Raw genomic sequence first — 20,913 nt, forward strand, 5'->3', positions numbered from 1 at the left:
TTACCATAAAATTCCTATATAAATAAGGTACATAACTCACTAACTCTTCAAATTTCAAATTCGAAGAAAATAATAATGTTGTAATATTGGTAATTGATCAGTGAGTGGCTAACCTAATCTATCGAGGCGTGTTTGCAAAGAAAGCTTAAAGAAACTCGTATTATTTTTTGGGCCTCCTGAATATATGTAAAACATATCAATATATATATATATATATATATATTATATATATATATATATATATATATATTTGTGGCATCAATAGGCGGACGAGCAAATATCCACCTGATGGTAAGCGGTCGTCACTGCCACTGAAATTGGCGCCGATTAAATAATTTTTCACATAACCATAGTCCCCAATGCCTATAGTTAAACTGGCTCATACCTCAAACAAGAACACAATACACGATTTTCTAATTATATTATTTCATAAAGCCTTTGTCCAGCAGTGGGATAAGTGGGATTAAACATGTGATATTTGCAATATATATAAAGTACGAGGCAATTATAGTTACGGCCTCTTCACTCGTTCTCATGAATCGTGGCGCAGCTGGTTCCTGTATTAATGGATAAACTTTGTTTTATTGCGAGAAAAATAAACATTACGAGATACTATTATTTATTTTCACACGAATTTTGTACAATGATTGCGGTTTGTTTTTTTTTGAATTCCACCTTTTTTTTTATTCGATCTAATAATGACACTGTGTTACGTTAAAAAGTGTTTTATATAATAGAGAGGATGCAAAGTTAATTTGCATGAGCGCACATGAATTATAAAATAAAAAAAAAAACAATGAGAACCAAAAAAAAATAATTTAATAATTGACTTAACCCTTTGATTATTTATGTCTTGATGGACTGTCAAGTCTGAGAACTCGTCGAAACACTAGTAGATTAGAATGACGTTTGGCGAATATCGAGCCGAGATGGCCCAGTGGTTAGAACACGTGCATCTTAACCGATGATTTCGGGTTCAACAAGCGCCACTAAATTTTCATGTACTTAATTTGTGTTTTATAATTCATCTCGTGGTCAGCGGTAAAGGGAAATATCGTGAGGAAACCTTAATGTGTCTTATTTCAACGAAATTCTGCCACATGTGTATTTAGCAAACCGTAATGGAGCGGCGTGGTGGAATATGCTCCAAACAAAGGAAGAGGAGGCCTTAGCCCGCCAGTGGGAAATTTACAGGCTGTCAAGGTTGTTGGCGAGTATCGAGGGACGTCGACCGACTGTCTTTATAGTCTTTTCGTCCTATATTCACTCAGATGACATATGAAATTACTTCAAATTTTTGTGTCAGAACCTTTCCAAAATAACATAAAAAATGACACGTCATTTAAAAAAACAATTTAGTCTCGTGTAGGAACGAAGTAGTTGAGAAAATTGAATTTCGTCGGTACACAGAGAGAAACGGTAAACGATTTTCTAAAAATAACGAATTTTTTAGGGTATATACATATAAGTAACTTTACGTACTTTTCAATCCACATATTGAGATTGTATTTTAAATTCAACCATGTATATATACGTATGTATCACTAAGATTATTTGATGAGCAGATATCGTTAGTTTATTGACGAATTCTGCAGAAATTCTTGAAATTCGGAATATCATTTATATTTTTTTTTCCTAATATTTATTTTAATTGATATATAAGGATTAAAAGTTACTAGTTAATAGACAAAAAATAAAACTTATTTACTTTACTTGTTGGTAGAGTTTAGCGCAAGCCCGTCTGGGATGGTACCCACTCATGGGCGATATTGACCACTTACCATAAGGTGGCCCATTTACTTGTCATTATTCCTATAAAAAATAGTAAAAAACGTCCCAGAGCTGAAATGACTGAAAACATCTTTATATCAACTAAAGGTCAACTAACGTCTGAACTAGAAGTTAAATAATTCATATTGATTATATAAAATAACAGTAGTATAATTAAAATTTATTTTTGGTTAAAAAATAGCGTGTAGAATTCTGCAAGATTAGGAAGAAGTTACGACTCATGTTAAACTTCGCTTCCTCCACGTCGATAAGAAACTTTTATTCAGAGAAATATCTATTGGTATATACTTATTACTTAGACTAGCTGTTCGTCCCAATTTCGCTCGGTTTTATTACAAATTCTGTCATAAATGATTTTTGCGAAACTAACCGTTGACGAAAGGTCTCAAAAGGCATAATTTTCCCCCATTGATACTCCCGTTCCTCTTGCACGTAGTGGTGGCATTCCTCGATAAACGGGCTATCTAACACTGAAATATTTCTTGAAACGTACCAGTACTTCCTGAGATTAGCGCGTTCAAACAAACAAACTCTTCATTTTTAATATTAGACATTAGTGGTAAAATTATATACAAGTATAGACTTATTAATAAATTGAACACACAATACGAAAAATTGGTCGCACAGCTTAGCTATAAAAGCTTGTTGTTGCTTGTATCGCGTGAATATGACCTTAATCGGTCATGACGTTTAGAATTTTACGCTCCAACTGTTTATATTGATATAAATAACGTATCGTATATGAGATAATAAATAAATAAATATTGGACAACATCACATACATTACTCCGATCCCAATGTAAGTAGCTAAAGCACTTGTGTTATGGAAAATCAGAAGTAACGACGGTACCACAAACACCCAGACCCAAGACAACATAGAAAAATAATGAACTTTTTCTATATCGACTCGGCCGGGAATCGAACCCGGGACCTCGGAGTGGCGTACCCATGAAAACCGGTGTACACACTACTCGACCACGGAGGTCGTCAGAAATATACTTAATAAACAATAGAAGTTTCTATTAATGAAAGAGGTTTTATAGAGTATCCATATTAATATTATAAATGCGAAAGTAACTATCCGTCTATCTGTTTCATGGCTAAACCACTGAACCAAAATTCATGAAACTCGGTATAAAGTTTAAACCCACACGAAGGAGATATTTTTTTATACGTATAAATTATGACCAAACACGCGGGTGAATACCAGTCTTGAATAAAGTAAATGAGGAGCAAATATATTATTAGTTAAAGACTGGTGAATTTAAACTTGTATTAAAGTTAAGCTCTGAAGAAATTCAGGCCACAACGAATCTCAAGGGCAAAGCCAAATGTGCAAAACATATTATGGTGCTATTTGTGTTTCATAAAATACAAATGCACTCTATTTTCTCACTTTTACGATACTACGGGATGGCTGTATGACACAAACGCGAAGAGATCGGCAGCACGGGGTACTTTAGTTGCTTTCAAAGGATAACAAACCAAAACAACATTGAGAAACAGTATTGCGCAAATAAAATATAATAAAGTATTATTATTCATCGTTCGCTTATTTAAGTTTAACAGCATCGATGTCTATGGGCGGTGATGACCGTTTGCCTATACGCTTTCTTTCTTATTCCATAAAAGAAAAAAAAAATAAGTTGATGACGTCAGCAACTTTTGAGTATACAATGCTGGATATTTGATTATTGCTTGCCGTCCTAGGGTACCCATATTATGTTAGGTTAGGTTAGGCAATATAACTATATATTTCTGAGTTTTAATTTAAAGAGCGAGTCCTGATCTTAACGATTGACAGCGTATTAGAATTTTTTCAATGCCTACTAAGCTTACCATTTATTGGTGTTTAGACATTTGATCGTTTGCCTTTCAAATTAAATTTAAAAAAAAAATGTGATACCCTTTTTTTTCTATGAGAGTACAGATTGTTTCGTAGTATGGAGAAGACACGAAAGAGATTGATCGGTCGTTTAACTATCACCGGGCCAGCAAAAAAGGCCACGATTAATTACTTGTCAAAATGTTGCTTTCAATTTAGTTTAACCGCGACTGACGGCAGTTATCCATGATCAATTAGACGGATACATTTTTTTTTTTTCGAAAAAAATATATTTATTAAAACGTGGTTATAAACAGTTTTATAAATGAAATATAAAAAAAAAAATATTCTTCAATACAAAGACACAAAATGTATTTAATATGTAATAACAAAAAAATAATTTTATTAATGTTTGTATTAAAAAGTTAGAATTACATTAGAAGTAATAATATATATTGATGTAGATATATTTATTGTATTAGAAGTCGAAATTGCATCAAAGCGAAGCGAGATGAAGCAAAAACAAAATCTCATGTTAACAAAATGCCACGAACAACAAGTCTGTAGAGATACAATTGAAAATGAAGAAAAAAAGATTTGTTAACTTATCCGTAAAATTTTGGTGTAAGTATTGTTCGCGGAACGCGTTTCCACTAACACAAAGTAATATGACCACTTCTGAAATCCCAACAAAGGAATCACTCATGTAATAACTCTTATGGGCTCTTGACAGACGCAAACATGTTTACATTTTTATTGCTTATGAAATATATATACTATATTTACATTAGCAGCCTGTAAATTTCTCACTGCTGGGCTAAGGCCTCCTCTCCCTTTGAGGAGAAGGTTTGGAGCATATTCCACCACGCTGCTCCAATGCTGGTTGGTGGAATATACATGTGGCAGAATTTCGTTGAAATTAGACAAATGCAGGTTTCATCACGATGTTTTCCTTCACCGCCGAGCACGAGATGAATTATAATAAACACAAATTAAGCACATGAAAATTCGGTGGTGCCCGTCTGGTTTTGAACCCGAAATCATCGGTTAAGATGCACGTGTTAGATTTTTTATAGAGACTCAATACATTATGTCAGGATATTTTAAGATAATTCCTATTTATTTATTACTTTATTATATTTTAAGGTTTTAAGACAATAATAAAAGATTATATATGAAACACAAACATTTATTTAGCCATTATAATAGCTGTAGTAATCGTAATATTGTAACAATTAATATTTACATTAACACCAACTACCTCAATACTAACTTTGTATCTTGACAATTGCAAAAAAAGAAACAATTCATATGTCGTCAATAATTTAACCAGCAATAATAATTATGAGTTCTAGCCACTGGGCCATCTCGGCTCTATATACTATATACTAAACAAAATTGTATATATTTATATATATATACAGAACATATTAAGAACAAACAATCGCACCGGCTATTAAATGATGAAATAGTTCCAAGATCATTGGCCGGTGTATCGCGAAATAAAAAATAAATCAAGAAAACCCAAAAGATTCTTGATGTTTGCTGTTTCTCTTTGAAGGAGTTACCGAAACCCCTACCCAATGTACTTGATAGAACTACATGCAAACCTAGTTTTTGTGTAGTGTTAGATACAATGCTTCGTTAGGGTCAGTGAGGCATTGTAACTAAAGGCACAAGGGACATCTCAGTCGCCAAGATTGGTGACGCATGGGCAATGTAGAGAATGGTTAATATTTCTTAAACACAACCTGTACTAACGTCTATGAGCTGTGATGACCACTCAACATCCGGTCGTACATTTGAATTACCTTTTACATAAAGTATTTCGCTTACCTTTTACATTAAAAAATCTACTAAAATCTTTACAATATTAACACCTTGCCATTACATACAATCGTGAACTAATCCATTAATTACTCCACAAATATCAACTATTAAATACATTCCGTCATCCAACCAAATGAAACTAAACGAAAAATGTTGGTTGAATTTTTCCTAACAAAAGCGTATACAGGATAGAAATTTCAGACGAGCCAGGAAAGGCAGCCGTTGCGGAGAAAAACGTTATCAGAAGACTGTCCAAACAACCACGCTGTATAATTTACCGACTATTGGGTTTAGTTGAGGATTTTTTACAATACAAAGTATATATGCACACATTCTTTGTTACTTCGCTTGTTGCTTTAGTTTTGCAGATGGGCTACCTGATAGTAAGTGGTCACCTTGGGAGGTAAGATGTTATGTCACTTGTGTCTGTAGTTACACTGGCTTACTCGTCCATCAAAGATGAACACAACGATACTAAGAATTGTTGTTTGGCGGTAGAATATTTGATGAATTGGTGGTACTTACCAGTAATAATAAAGTAGAGTCACATAAATAAAAATGTTTATCTATAATGTACAGATTTTTTATTATTATTTATTAATATTAATAATAAGGAAAAGTTTTATATAGAAAAATACATAATTGGTCGAATCAATTATATTATTTAATAATCCTCTATTTACAAAGTTCAAATCGTTTAAAGATCTGTTCAAAAAGAAACAAACTGAACTCCATTCAGAGGATTTATCGGGAGCTCCGCAAATTGAACTCTACTTACACTTAATCCCAGATGGAGCCGTCGTTGCAATTAAACTTAACTCCAGATAAGTCGAGATAACAAGAACATTCTTGATAAAAAATAAATTCCTTACAAATCTTTAAGGGCAATAAGACGGAAATAAACCAAGACGGTCGGCGATTTTGAAATAGCGATTTCAGCTAGTTTCTCTAAATTTTTACGTCACATAAATTCGACTTTGAAACTTATGTAATGTTTTTAAAAAGACGCTTTTGAATAACGTGGAAATAAAACGATTGTTTTTTTATATATGTGACATTAAAAAAATAATGTTTAATTCGGGCGTACGCGTGAATATTATGCAAATTATTTGAAACTGTTGGAAAGAAGTACTTTATAATCTGCAATCATATAAATTAGCTACTAATATAATTACGACTATTAGATATATTAAGAATTAATTATTAATTTATTTAAATGTACAAAATGTCACGCGAATCCAACTTTGCCAAGTATGTGACGTCATAATGTTTAGTTGCTTATATTTATGAGAACGAGAGCTTGTATATTATAAACGAAAACGTAAAACAGCTGTCTAGCACAGACGCAAATTTAGCATCGTGACGTCGACGACTATTCACTTTGCACGCTACTCTATCTATCTCTATCTATCTACTTGATAAAGGTATTTTATGAGCCGAGATAGCCTAATGTTTAGAACGCGTGCCTCTTAATCAATGATTAAAGGTTCAAACCCAGGCTAATACTGTGTTTCCATTAGCTTAACTTGTGTTTATAACTCATCTCGTGCTCGGCGGCAAAAAACATCGTGAGGAAACCTGCATACACGTCTCTAACTTTAATTAAATTCTGCCACATGCGTAGCTATCCACATTATAGCAGTGTGGTGGAAATAACTCCAAGCATTTGCAGGCAATTACTTATCATTACATTTGAGATACAATATATCTTTTAAGTTGTGATTGAAAACTCATACTAATGCTTGATTAAGTTTTTTTTTAAATATTTTATTATTGTTTTAGTTATGAATATACATTTCATCAATATTAAATTTATTATATAACTAATGTAAGATTTCGTTCAGAGGCGATCAAACAAAAAACCACTTCTCGTTATTGGCAATTTGCAAATGAATTCAAAATAAGTTTATAAATATACATTGTTTATATCAAAATATTCGTAATTGATTTGGGATAAATTGAGTTTCCTAAATGTAAGTTTGTTTGTACAAATACATTAAAGAGCTTTGTTAATATGTCTTTTGTTTCTATCAGGAGGACTGCAGTAAAGTTATAATATTAGTTTTATATATTCTATATGTATGTTACTCAACTAAACAAATTGCTGTTATTTTTACATAATCGCTAGCATTCAGTTACAACGATTACGATATTTTCTCGATTCTATCTCGATTCAAGTTCGACTATTCTTCACAAAGTCAATTCCCAACTAAAACGTTACTGTAAACAAATTCGAGTTTACAATGGTTACGATACATTTCCGATTATATTACGATCCAGCTTCGAGCAATAGAATTAAGCAACAACAAATAACTTTGAAGTATTCCTTGAAACGTGACAGAAGAAATGGTCTTTCGTGAAAAGAAAATGTAGTAAGCGCCAATAGCCTTAAAGTATATAAAAATAAGCACTGAGTGTGCAGTCATCTATGAAAAGGGTACACTCGTCTGTATTGGCAATTTGTAACCAACTTGTAACCAACGGCGATGCAATCGAATAAAAGATTTAGCGGACATTGATCGAATCTGCAATCTCTGTTAAAGTACTCATCCGTGCTCGGGTGACCATGCCTTCGATTAAATAATAATCGGATATTTACGATTTATTTGGTTACTATATCGTACAGTTAAAGTAATGCTCATTAACAAGATTTTGTTATTATTCCATCATGCAACTATGACAGAAAAACATATTTACATTGCATATCGAATTTTTACACTTATGTTTGACCTTGAAATGTTATATTGCGTTCAAGAAAGTTTGACTGCCATTGTACACAAATGTTATATTCAATTTCCTTGTACGCAATCTCTAAACTAAACTAATTTGACTTTTTCTCTTTACTCTACATGCAAGAAGAGTCTTTTATAATTGTACTGTTGTTAGCGACAACTGCTTTAGAGTAAAATGTGTTAGGACGTGATATTGTGAAGAAGAGAGTGAGGCCCCCTGTTCATTTACATATAAAAAACAAATGTATAGATAGCTAGATATATAGATATATAGGCGGTGTTTGGTATTTTAGATTTTATGTTGTGTATGTATTTAAAACATTAGATTTATCCTATGAAAGTATACTGTATTGTCACCTTACAAATTATATAAATACTTATTCAGTAAATACTCGATATTAGCTTAGAGATGCTAAGTGATTTTCATTCGTACGTTTCGTCGGATCCTCTTTACTGTGCTATTGTCAGTAACGTTCTCATTTCGTTTTAAGTCGTGTTCAGTCAAATGATAATAAAATTTATTTGAAAGATATTTATTTTCATTTATTTTTAATGCTATTATTTAAAATTGTATGTAAAGATTATCAACTGTGTTGCGTTCATTGATACTTTTAAAGCTTATACACGCTTTAAAATTGTGCTATCACGGGAGAGCCAGCCAATGTTTCATTTTGTATTGCATATGTAAGTGACCACCACTGTCTATAGACATTGGCGCCGTTAGAGGCAAGGAAATTTAACCATTCTTTACATCGCCAATGCGCCAACGACCTTTGGAACTGAGATATTGTGTCTGTATTTACACTGGCTTGTTCACTCTTCAAACGGGTACACAACAATACTAGGTATTGCTGCTTGGCGGTAGAATATATGCTCAGTGAGTGGTACCTACCCAGGCGTGCTTTTGCAAAGCCCCACCAACAAGTATCAGATGTATAATATCAAATTTCGACACCTACAATTTATACTACGCTAACTCGAATTTTAGTGAAAATCGTTTTATGCCAAGTTGCTTAAAATATGTCATTTTATATGTATTAAAAAATCGTGAAGAAATATACAAAATTAACGAAGTTACAAATTTTATACAACGCCAACTAAAGGCAATTTTTGAAATCAATCGATTTAAATTACGCTAAATATTATTAGCGGAATGTGCGCACACATTCGAGTTGACGTTGTATCAATTATTGGTGTCGATTTGATAGGTTTTGGAAGAACCTAAGTCACCTATAAAAATAAATTATATTTACTTTGTATTTCGTGATTCTTTAATATATTTCTTACAATTTTTCCTTATATGTTGGTGTTAAACGATTATATTAAATTTAACAATATGTTAACTCATTAAATCTCGATATCCGATGGGACTCCAAGCGGACACGACTTAAGGGAAGACGCGGGACGGCTTTACCTTATTTTCCGAGATAAGGGAGTGTGAACCCATATCCGAATTCCAGGTATGTTATTGATTTGTAACAGTATTTAAAACGGGATATTTACCATGTTTTTTATTTTTATTCGGTGGAGCTCGATATTTCGACATTATCTACGAATGTCTTGTTCACGAGACATGTCATCGTTTTAAATACTGTTAGTAATAAAAATAACCATGTTAATTTAAAATCTTATTTTATTGATTTGACCCAGAAATAGAACCTGGGACTTTGGTATCTACAGCCTGATAAGCTAGCAACTAGACCAATGGGGTCAGTTAATAGTGATGGGTAATACATATATGTTTGTATGAACATGTACATATATACGAACTTAATAAATGTGGACTTGTTCAGGTAATCTAAAGTAACTTTTTTTTTAGTTGCAATTTATAAATAAATAAATAGTAAGTACTGATATCTAGGTACATTTACCACGTCTCTACATAGTTTGAATTATTTTTTTTCACGTCTCTTTTTTTTCCTGCTCGTTTGCCCCTATAACATAAAAAAAATAATAATAATATAAAACAAAGTCGCTTCCCACGTCTGTACGCTTAGATCTTTTAAACTACGCAACTGTTTTAATGTGATGTTCATCAAAATGCAGAGTGATTCAATATGTGTAAAATACATACATTATCAGTAACAGCCTGTAAATTTCCCACTACTGGACTTAGGACTCCTCTTTGAGGAGAAGGTTTGGAGCATATTCCACCACGTAGCTCCAAAACGGGTTGGTAGATTATATATAGACATAGACAGATAGACATAATACATATGTACAGAATAGTATAGAACAGAAAAGCCGAAATTTTAATTTTCCGAAAAAAAAAAACAATATTTTTAAATTTCTATTTCTGCATCTAATTGGGTTAGTTCAATTATGATTATAATATTATGTATTTTTCATTAATAATTATTATCATTAAGAGACTGATACTTATTTTATACGTATTCTCCATAGAATTGAATGAAAATTTTCTATAACTTTTTAATTTTCATTTAAAATAATAATAACGCGATCATACGTGAGCAAACCCGCGACCGGGTTCAATGACATTAGGATAAATTAAAAATGTATTCTTAAAGGACCAATTTTTATTAATTTTGTTTTCGTTTATTTTATATCGTATTCATTTTAAATTTATAGTGTTGATTTATAGTGTTGATTTATAGTGTTGATTAAAATGTAATTAAATTTATAATAATATATTGCATTAAGGTTTATAAAGTAATTATTTTTAATTAATATTTGTATACATTTAAGGACTTAACGTAAATAATGCTTAAATGTGTTTTGTTATTTAATACAACGTATAGGTACTGTATTCCCTTCGTAATAATCGCTTACGTAATTTGTCTTTAATGAAATTTAATAAGGAAATAACGGGAGCTCTGGGCAATGATTGTTTCATATAATTTCAGGGAACGGAAGTTTCCTTGGAAATTATTTACCGAGCTTCAAATAACAAGTTACACTAATTACTTGTGTAATATGCTGATTAAAGTCAATGACCTTGATAAAAACCAGTAATTTTTTTCTATTCAAATTTCTGTATAGCTTAGTCGACTCACTTTCAAATTTTTATTTTTTTTATCTTGAGAATTGTTCCGTAATATATCAATCAATTTACTGTTTAAAAATGTGTACATTCATCCATACGTCATTCATCTCTGATATAAGGTAGGAATTAATTATCTAAATGAGTTTTAATAAGAGTCAATTATATATACTTAACATAAACGCTATAAGACTTATTTACAACGAAAATGTTAAGAAATAAAATAAAAGAACTTGAACAATAAAATAAAAACAAACATCAAAGAATATATTTCATGTACATTTAAATTAAAAACTTAAAAAATTATATATTCGATACATATTTCATCATGTGTTTAGTTTCATGTGTCATTATTCATATTATCTGAGGAGATTTTTCCTTGAAAACCTTTGCTAATTCAAGTTAAATGTGTAGGGAATTTTATTATTATTATATATTTTTATTAGGAGTGACTCAGTGTAACTGCAGGCATAAGGGACATAACAATATTATTTCCCAAAGTTGGTAGCGCACTGACAATGTAGGGAATGGTCAATATTACTTAAAGCGGTGATATCTATGGGCAGAGGCGACCACCTTAAAGTGGCTAATTTGGCCGTCCACCTAGCTATATAATAAAAAAAGGAATAAAATCGAAATATGATACAGTAAATGAAATCTCATATATTATTACATTTACATCAAAGGTCAGTAATCCGAAACAACACCCGAATATTTTGTTAACGCTAAATTCAGCTACAATTCCCTTTGTTTGATAAAATAAATTGAGGTTATAACGCCACAAAATAGGGCTCGACATAGATGAAGGCAATTTATTATTATATACGCCATCTCTATCTGACTTATTAAATTCGAACGAAACAGAGGCACGCTGTTGACGCCAGAGGGTGTAACATTTACTCCCAGAAGGTGAATGGAGTGTAAAAATATACATAATTCGATAATAAAGCGACAAATTGTTGAAGCAATGAGGCGTTAACGGCGAATTTGTTTAGGCTTCGAAACCATGTAAATATTATGATCAACTACTGGTATCATAATAGTTCTATTTATATATGATATGATGATATGAGATACTTAAGAGAGGGCCCGGTGGTTCGTAGGCGGGCATCTTAATCGATAATTGTGAGTTCAAATCCAGGCAAGTCGCACGAAATTTTCATGTGCTTAATTTGTTTTGTTCATCTCGTGCTCGAAGGTGAAGGAAAACATCGTGAGGAAACCTGTATGTGTTTAATTTCAACGAACGAACAAACTGCCTTATGTGTATCCACCAACCAGCATTGGAACATTGGTGGAATAAGCTGCAAACCTTCTCCTCAAAGGGAGATGTGGCCTTAGTCCTTTTGTGATGCTTACAACAAACATATCTAGCATATAAGAACGTATGATATATACTTTACAAAACGCTCTGATCAATAACACCGAACAATTACAAATAGCATCATGTTCATTAATTAGTTAAATTGTATATGTATATAATAATGTCTTTGATACCAAAGAAGGAAATTTATGTATCTATATAAAAAAAAATCTTATTCTTAATTGAAGATAAATTTATAAAGGCAGGTTAAAGTAATTAAAATTGATTGATTTATTAATTGATTAAGTCTTCGATGGGATTCCAGATTTTTTTTAACGAAAATAACAAATTATACTTTTTATTTCGCCCGTACGAATTCTTGACTGGTAGTTAGTCAGATAAGTATGGGCATAAATGTGTTTACAGCTTTAATATTTACCGGTAATATTACTACTACGCAAACCTCTAACAAAATGTATGTACAAAACTGACGGGTCAAGCGTGACAGAAATATGAAATTAAAATAATGTTACATCTGCGTACATTAGATAATAATAGGATGGCGTACATAGTATAAAATAAAATAAAACAAGATATAAAATCTTCATAAATGATTATAAAAAAAAAAGTTATAGCTCCGCCATGACAGCTGAACGCTGCCGTGACCAGGATTCGAACCTGGGTTACTACGGCCACAACGTAGGGTCCTAACCACTAGACGATCACGGCTATCGGAGCTGGTGATTGGACTATTGAAATTATCTTATACATTCTCGCTACACTTTCACTTGACAAGTCAACCGTAACTACCGCCCTCAATTTAATTTCGTATAATTAGCGCAAATATTTTATAATACCACTTTTGCAATAATTACAAAACCATTTATGTGTACGCTTTGCGCCAGTGTGTGTATAAATATTATCTACACATACGCATTATCAATATGTGTGCGACATTTGCACGTGTGTGTTATACTTATATGCAAATGCAATATTGAACATAGCTGATACGACGATTTCTATTTAATCATATATTATAAATAGACTATTTCGTGGGTGGTGGTAAATTCAGTATTCCATTACCATTTCCCCCGGGGAGCCGACTGCTCACGTCTCTGCAAACAACAGCTACCTTGTGTTGCGCTATGCTAAGCAAACGTCAACCTTTGAGGATATCGACGCTTGCTATAATATTAATGGCTAAAACCACAGAGTATATACAGGAGCATATCTAAAGAAATTAAATAAATTTTAAGGTCGTAATTCTTCGTGGAAGCATATACTAGTGAACAAAAGAGTGACTAGCAAAAGTATGCCACGAATAACACACAGAGTGAGGACCAATGGAACAATATATGGACCGAAATTAATCTTCATGCCCCAACACCCACAACCAGCGATCACGTTAAATATTAATCATTCAATAGATACTACCAGAAGTAGAAGTACCAGAAGTCTTCGAAAAATACTCGGACCTACCCCAAGTTTATGTAGATATTAACCACTAAAACTATTCCGCTAGCCCTTTTCATCAACAAACGCCACGAGATTTTCACATAAACATCCGCTGCCTGACCCATGCTATGGGTCATCCACTCGTGGTTTGGTGAAGCTCACTTCAAATATGAGTAATTGCGTAAATGGGCACAGCATCAAGCAGCTCAAAACCATAATTGCAAATTTGAAGCTTGCTAATGCTGTCGTTCCAGGTATTTATTTCGTACTCATCAGTAAAGATGAAATTTCTTTCTGGGTAGTTACCACCCACTCATCAGATATATACCGCCAAACAGCAGTACTCAGTAGTGTTGTGTTCCGGTTAGAAGGATGAGTGAGTGTAACTACAGGCACAAAGGACATAACATCTTAGTTCCCAAGATCGGTGACGCATTGGCGATGTAAGGAACGATTAATATTTCTTACAACGCCATTGTTTATGGGTGGTGGTGAACACTTACCATCCGGTGGCCCATTTGCTCGTCCGCCTATCTATGCCATAAAATAAAACAAATATGTATATTATGATCTTTATCTTATATAACCAGTTTTTGTGCCTTGCAACTCTTCATTTTATTTCGATACGCGGATTCTTATATATATTTTGTTTTCATTAGATATTTCAATTAAGCAACTTAGTTACACTACAATTTGGTCTTCGGTTATCCGTCCACCGAAAAGAGGTAACGAAACTTTTGTTTTTTTCCTATCGTGTTTTGATCGAAATATTTAATGAGCAAAAAATGTTATCTGGGGCAATATCATTGACTCTTACGCAAACCATACCAGTGAAAGTAAGTTTATTAACTGTACATTCATTTCGGCGTAGTTATCATCGCTCCGATAGCCGTGATCGTCTAGTGGTTAGGACCCTACGTTGTGGCCGTAGTAACCCAGGTTCGAATCCTGGTCACGGCAGCGTTCAGCTGTCATGGCGGAGCTATATTTTTTAAATATGATTTATGTTTCATTATACGTCCAAACAAGCCAACATGTTACATTGAATAAAACATATGGTTTTTAAAGATTGCGGGTTCGAATCCGGTTTTCAAAAAATAATTTCGTGCTCGACGGTGAAGGAAATTATCACACAATATGTCCAACCACCAATCCGCACTGGAGTAGCGTGGTTAAATAAGCTTTACTCTTGAGGGGTTGAGTTGTTGACTTTGTGGTGAAGTATAATATATTTAATTATACCAAGACGATTATTTTAAATTAATAGTATTATTAGTCTTTAGTAGGAGATATCGTTATATAACTTAGTTTTTAAAGTACGTACGTACTCAATAAATAGCTCAATCGGTTGTCTGGATATATTTTAAAAATGAGCTGTAAGTTGTGATCCAGACTTATGCTGCGGAGCTGTGGTTAACATTACGCCAATTCTATTGGAACTTTTTATTTCAAAGAAATGTATCTTAAAGGTGCAGGAAATTGGTAGTTCAAGATGCGTGAAGCCAAAGTAAATCAACGACAAGTAAACGACAAATACCAGGAAACATTTTCAAAATACGTAAAATAACACGAGAACAAAATTCACAATTCAAGTCAATGTCTGACGTGAATAAGAAGCTTATAACGTGACGGATGTAAATATACTGACATTTGATTGGCCGGTTGATTTTTACAAATGAATGTTATCCTTATCAATCAATTGATATTGTATTTGTCTTTGTGTAAATATACTAATATTTTAAATGACCTATTTAAGAAAATACTAATTAGTCGAAGGAGTCAACGTTTAATATGTTGACCTAATGATATTTCATAGTACCTTTAAATTTATTTCAAGAATTAGTTAATGTTGCAGATTTTTTTTTTTCAATTGATTAAATTCAGAGTGCGATTTTGTGGGTTGAAGATCATCGTCGCTTAAGAAAATTTGCATAAATGAGATGCGTAAATTACGGCCTATAATGGACAAAGATAATATTAAAAATTAACCGTATAATCGCTTTAAATAATCCTTGCTTTTATTTTTATATACAATATTGGATGGAAATAGATATTTTTACATAAAGTATCATTTGTTTTGTGGTCGATTTCAGGCAGTCTAAGTTTAGTTGGTAATTGATACCTCTGGTAGGTAATTCTTAAGAACGACATATGATTTTAATGGTACAATATTTAGAATATAAAGTATTTGATGTATTATTATATGCTTATAACAATACTGCGACTTTACTGTAGCGAAATTTATAAAACTTTACTTTGTGTGCTACTTACAAATAGTCACCTCCCATTTTACCCCCTAGAGGGGTGAATTAAAAAAGTGGCCTATATCGGGACTCAAACTATCTCCATGTCAAATTTCATCCTTATCGATTCAGCGATTTAAGTGTGAAGAGGTAACAGACAGATTTATTTTCGTATTTAAATTATTGGTATATATAACATTACATAACAAATTCCCTGTAAGCTAATACTTAAATGACTAATAAAGTAATTTTTTGTATGACAATTCCAGGCCGAGTTTGTATGGACCGGTGTCACATCTTAGAGCCGAAATCCAAGAAAAATATATTTAAAAATTCAGACATAGACTTCATATTTTATAAAATCATTTACGTAATAATTATTTACATTAAGATCTTATATATACTAATAAAAAATAAAAATAGCTTTAAGAACATACCAAATTTTTGAAGTGAATACGTGTTATATGGTCTTATTTATAGTATACAGGAAAACCTCAGTGAAAATCGCGTCTTTGAATTCAATTGTTACGATTGTTGGAAAAGTGGAATTGACTACGCGCGAGGATAAACAGCGACTTTACAGTGTTGATTTTGGGTGACAGTACCATTAATGTTCAAAGTATTTATATATCACTAGCTGCTCGTCCCGATTTCGTCCGGGAGAAATAAAAGTTTAATTTACTTCGAACTCGCTGCGTTCAAAAGGGAAAATACACACGAATAAATCATCAATCGGTCCAACAGTCAAACAAACACGTGCAGCAGACTATGTATATAAAGATTCAGAATTAGTCGTGGTATATTAAAAAGCAACATAGTATTGGTAAAAGTTTTCACATTTTTTAACCCACGCATACACACTCACCTCATAAGTGAAGTGAATAAAGGCTTGTCAAAATAGATATAATATATAATACATATATATAATATATATATAATACATGCTCTATATTTTGGATATTCTTTGTCTTTCTTACATGAACGATTATTAGTCTTATTTAATTATTATAATTACATAGTTTAACAGTCAGGATGCCACAGTGGTTGACATACATACGTACAAACTCATGCATCATAATAAGGAGTTATTATGATGCATGAATTTGTAGGTGATTGGCTTGTCTGTGTTGAAAATGGCCGCGGCTGAATGCAGTCCAGGAAATTATGCATTACGTGCATTATGTATCTAGTTCAGCAAATCGGTTTTGGAAATGATTATACCTTTTTTTTTATCTAATATTCGAACAGTGGTCTAATTGGTCTTAGTAAATTGCATATTTTAAACATTTTTTTCTGTCTTATATACACCTCTGGCATAGACAATAGCGCCGTTTGAAATTTTAATCATTTCTTACTTAACCAATGCGCTGCCAACCTTGAGAACTGAGATGTTACGTTCCTTGTGCCTGTAGTTACACCTCCTATGGTTGGAAGGATGGGTGAAAATCAGCCCACTCACCCTTCAAACCGGAATACAGAACTACCAAATATTACTGTTTGGCGGTAGAATATCTGATGAGCTATTGATATCTACCCAAATGTGCTTGCACAAAGCTCTGCTACCAAATACAAAATTCTACTATTTTTTCTAAAAGAAAGGTTTAATAAAGGAGAACGAATATGGTGTGAGAAAAAAATACGTGCATTTGTTTGGGTATGATGCCAGTAGTAGAGACAATTATTGGGACTATTGTAAGTTTCTGCAAGTGCCACAAACGTGCCATTTCTTCTTTTAGTTCCGTGTATTTTGTAAGTCTTTCATTTATGGTGCTTTGCACATTGTGTGTTAGGTATGGCAATGTCAATTAAAAAAGTAGTTTTTATATCTTTATTATTATTTAGTAAATGTATCTCACTGACGAGGTTTTAAGCGACAATATATTCTTAATCTATTTGCAAAAGTGCGCTATTAATGTTACATAACATGTTCCAAGAAATATGATATCAAAGACATTTCTAACATGATTACATTTTATATATTCATGAAATTCCACAAATTTTAATAATAGCGCTTCGTTCCTGTAAGAGCTGAGATGGCCCAGTGGTTAGAACGCGCGTTAGAATTTATTGTGGATAAGTTTCCATCGAGTCTACCGTACCCATGCACGGAATTATTTTTTGGAACACACTTTCTGAACGCACCCGTAAACGTCAAACATGGCCGTCCGTTGAACTTCATGTCATTGAATTTTATGGATTTAATATCGAAATATCTCGATTATATGAATTTTGCGGCTATGATAACATATGTTATCTTAAAGATTATTTTTTAACGTGTATAGGTTTCGGTCGGGTCTATCGTAGATCTGTACGTAATTATTAATATACTAGCTGAACCTACGGCTTTACCCGCGCGAAATTCCGACCCCGTTTCAACCCCTTAAGGGTGGAGTTTCGTAAAATCCAATAAAATTTCAAGTTTGTAGGTATTAAAGGTTATGAGATTTCGTGATTAATCAGTGAGTGGTATTTTTTACATATATATAGATAGATTTGGGTTAATCCAAATACACTAATCATCTATGTTTCATGGTCTACAAACTCTATCCATATTAATAACTAAACTATACGGAATCTGGAACTAATTACTTAATCTACATACGATCTCTGCACGAGATTATACGACGAACTATTGAAATCTATCGTTTAACTTCAGCATTGATTAAACACAGATCTGGAGCAATTCCTTTAGACATACCGTGAGTCAGCTTAATTAGCGTGGCGGAGTTAGTCGTTGGATATAGTATCTGTATATTTGTATGTTTTACGTGAAAATATATATTAAAGTTGTATAAGTGGAGCTAGTAAGCTACGTCTGCTTATGAGGATTATGATAATTGTGTGTGCTTGCGTGTAACAGGACACAGTGTATGAGTTACTGATCGAATGATATATTGGTATATCTTAGGTATTTGCGTATTTTTTTTATAAGAATAAAAAAAACAAATTCTTGTAAATTTATATTTCTACAGACATGTTGTGCCTTTTGTGTAATTTATCTTTAATTTGTTTTTTTTTTACTTTAGTATGTCTGTATGTTTTCATTGCCGATGCATAAAAGTTTTTTTTTAAGGTTTATATTTTTTTTATAGGTTATTGGAATTAAGGTCTTTTAAGTAGAATGAACTGGCAGACATCATCACGTAAGGAAAAAAAATGTTATACTGGATTTTAATAACAATTGTATTTCTTGTCATTTAATACATAATGCATGGGAGTACCATGACATTTCTCAATGTTTTCTTAAATCAAAATATCCATAATCAATATAAATATGAGTTTGCATTTGTAGACTCCTAATTCCAGACGACATCTTCATTGACTCGGAATGTCCTTGAATGGGTGTTACTTGTCGTCTTGGCATTCTGGTTACGTTAGCCGATCTGAATAGTATGCTGTCAACTTATTAATCAGATCATCTCCGAATCAAAGTCGGATCATCCTTGAGTGTTTCCATTTCTAGAATCTAGTGATTGAATATTTATTAAAAGTACAGTAATGTTCCATAAAGTCCTAGGCCAGGCAGGGTGAAGTTCTTTTCTCTTTATAGGGAGCTCGATTGCACATATATATGACAGAATACAGCTCTAGTGCACATAAGTAGCATTCCACCCACCACTTACTGATTACTACAACCGTATGTTGACGGTTTACTACAACCGTATGTTGTTAAGATGTTTTTCTTACAATAAACAAAACAAGCATTTGTTATATATAAAATAGGCAGGTTGACGTGTAAATGGGCCAACTGATGGTAAGTGAGCGTAGACATTGGCGCTCTAAAAAATAAGCACTCTTTTCATTCGCACAGCATATGAAAACTCAATTTGATAACAATCTTCGTCTATAATACACATATTTATTTCACTGTTCTATCTCGTCTTTGAGTGATAAAATAATTCTAAAAAAAACTTTAACGTTTGTTTATAAATTATGCACTTTGAAGTTGGCAACATGTTCAACCTATCCTCCTCCTCAGTCCTGGGTTCAAGCCCAATGTCTGGTCGATATAAAATTAATGGATTTCTGTATCGAAAAAATCTCAGTAGCTGTAGGGAGTTGGGAAACATGACTGTATACTACCGTGTACGGAATCGGAAAGCACGTAATTTTTTGGTCGTGCGCCTGAACTCTTTCCGGTCATATCGGATTTACCGTTTTTAAGACTTCAATAAATAATTTAATTTAATTAATATTTAATTTCACCTTCGGACATCTCGTCAAAATTCCAAATATCACCCGCACCACCTAGATGTCCGAAAATCCACAACAGCGCGATTTTTAAGACATTTTATGCCTCGCACAACCACTCTGTGGAACCAGCTTTCGCCGACGGTTTTTCCGAACCGATACGACTTGGGACCCTTCTAGAAAAGTGCGTACTCTTTCCTGAAAGGCCGGCAACGCTCCTGCAAGCCCCCCGGTGTTGCAGATGTCCATTGGCGGTGGTAGTCACTTTCCATCAGGTGAGCCACCTGCTCGTTTGCCACCTATGATATAAAAAAAAAAAAATAATAATATTGGTATATAAAAATAATGGTTCCTTCTATGTACATATGGTGCTATGTCGTAATTTTGTACCCCAATAAGTCATATTTGTTATATCTTTATCTATTTGACATACATTTTGTTTTTTTTTTTTTTTTTAATAATGCCCTTACCTGCTTTCGATCAAAACTTTATTCAAAAAGGTTGTCTGTGAGAGATCGTTAAAAGCGATAAGACGCCCTTTG

At 32.8% G+C, this 20,913-nt stretch overlaps 2 non-coding genes across 2 annotated transcripts; one reads left to right on the forward strand and one right to left on the reverse strand.

Annotated features, from left to right (window-relative positions):
• Positions 1-13,139: 13,139 nt before the first annotated feature.
• Positions 13,140-13,211, reverse strand: Trnah-gug (transfer RNA histidin (anticodon GUG)). Its single transcript has one exon. It is a non-coding gene; the product is annotated as a tRNA-His (tRNA).
• Positions 13,212-14,825: 1,614 nt separating this feature from the next.
• Positions 14,826-14,897, forward strand: Trnah-gug (transfer RNA histidin (anticodon GUG)). Its single transcript has one exon. It is a non-coding gene; the product is annotated as a tRNA-His (tRNA).
• The last annotated feature ends 6,016 nt before the right edge of the window (positions 14,898-20,913 follow it).

The sequence above is a fragment of the Vanessa tameamea genome, chromosome 4, assembly GCF_037043105.1.
Source record: "Vanessa tameamea isolate UH-Manoa-2023 chromosome 4, ilVanTame1 primary haplotype, whole genome shotgun sequence".
Lineage (NCBI taxonomy): Eukaryota > Metazoa > Arthropoda > Insecta > Lepidoptera > Nymphalidae > Vanessa > Vanessa tameamea.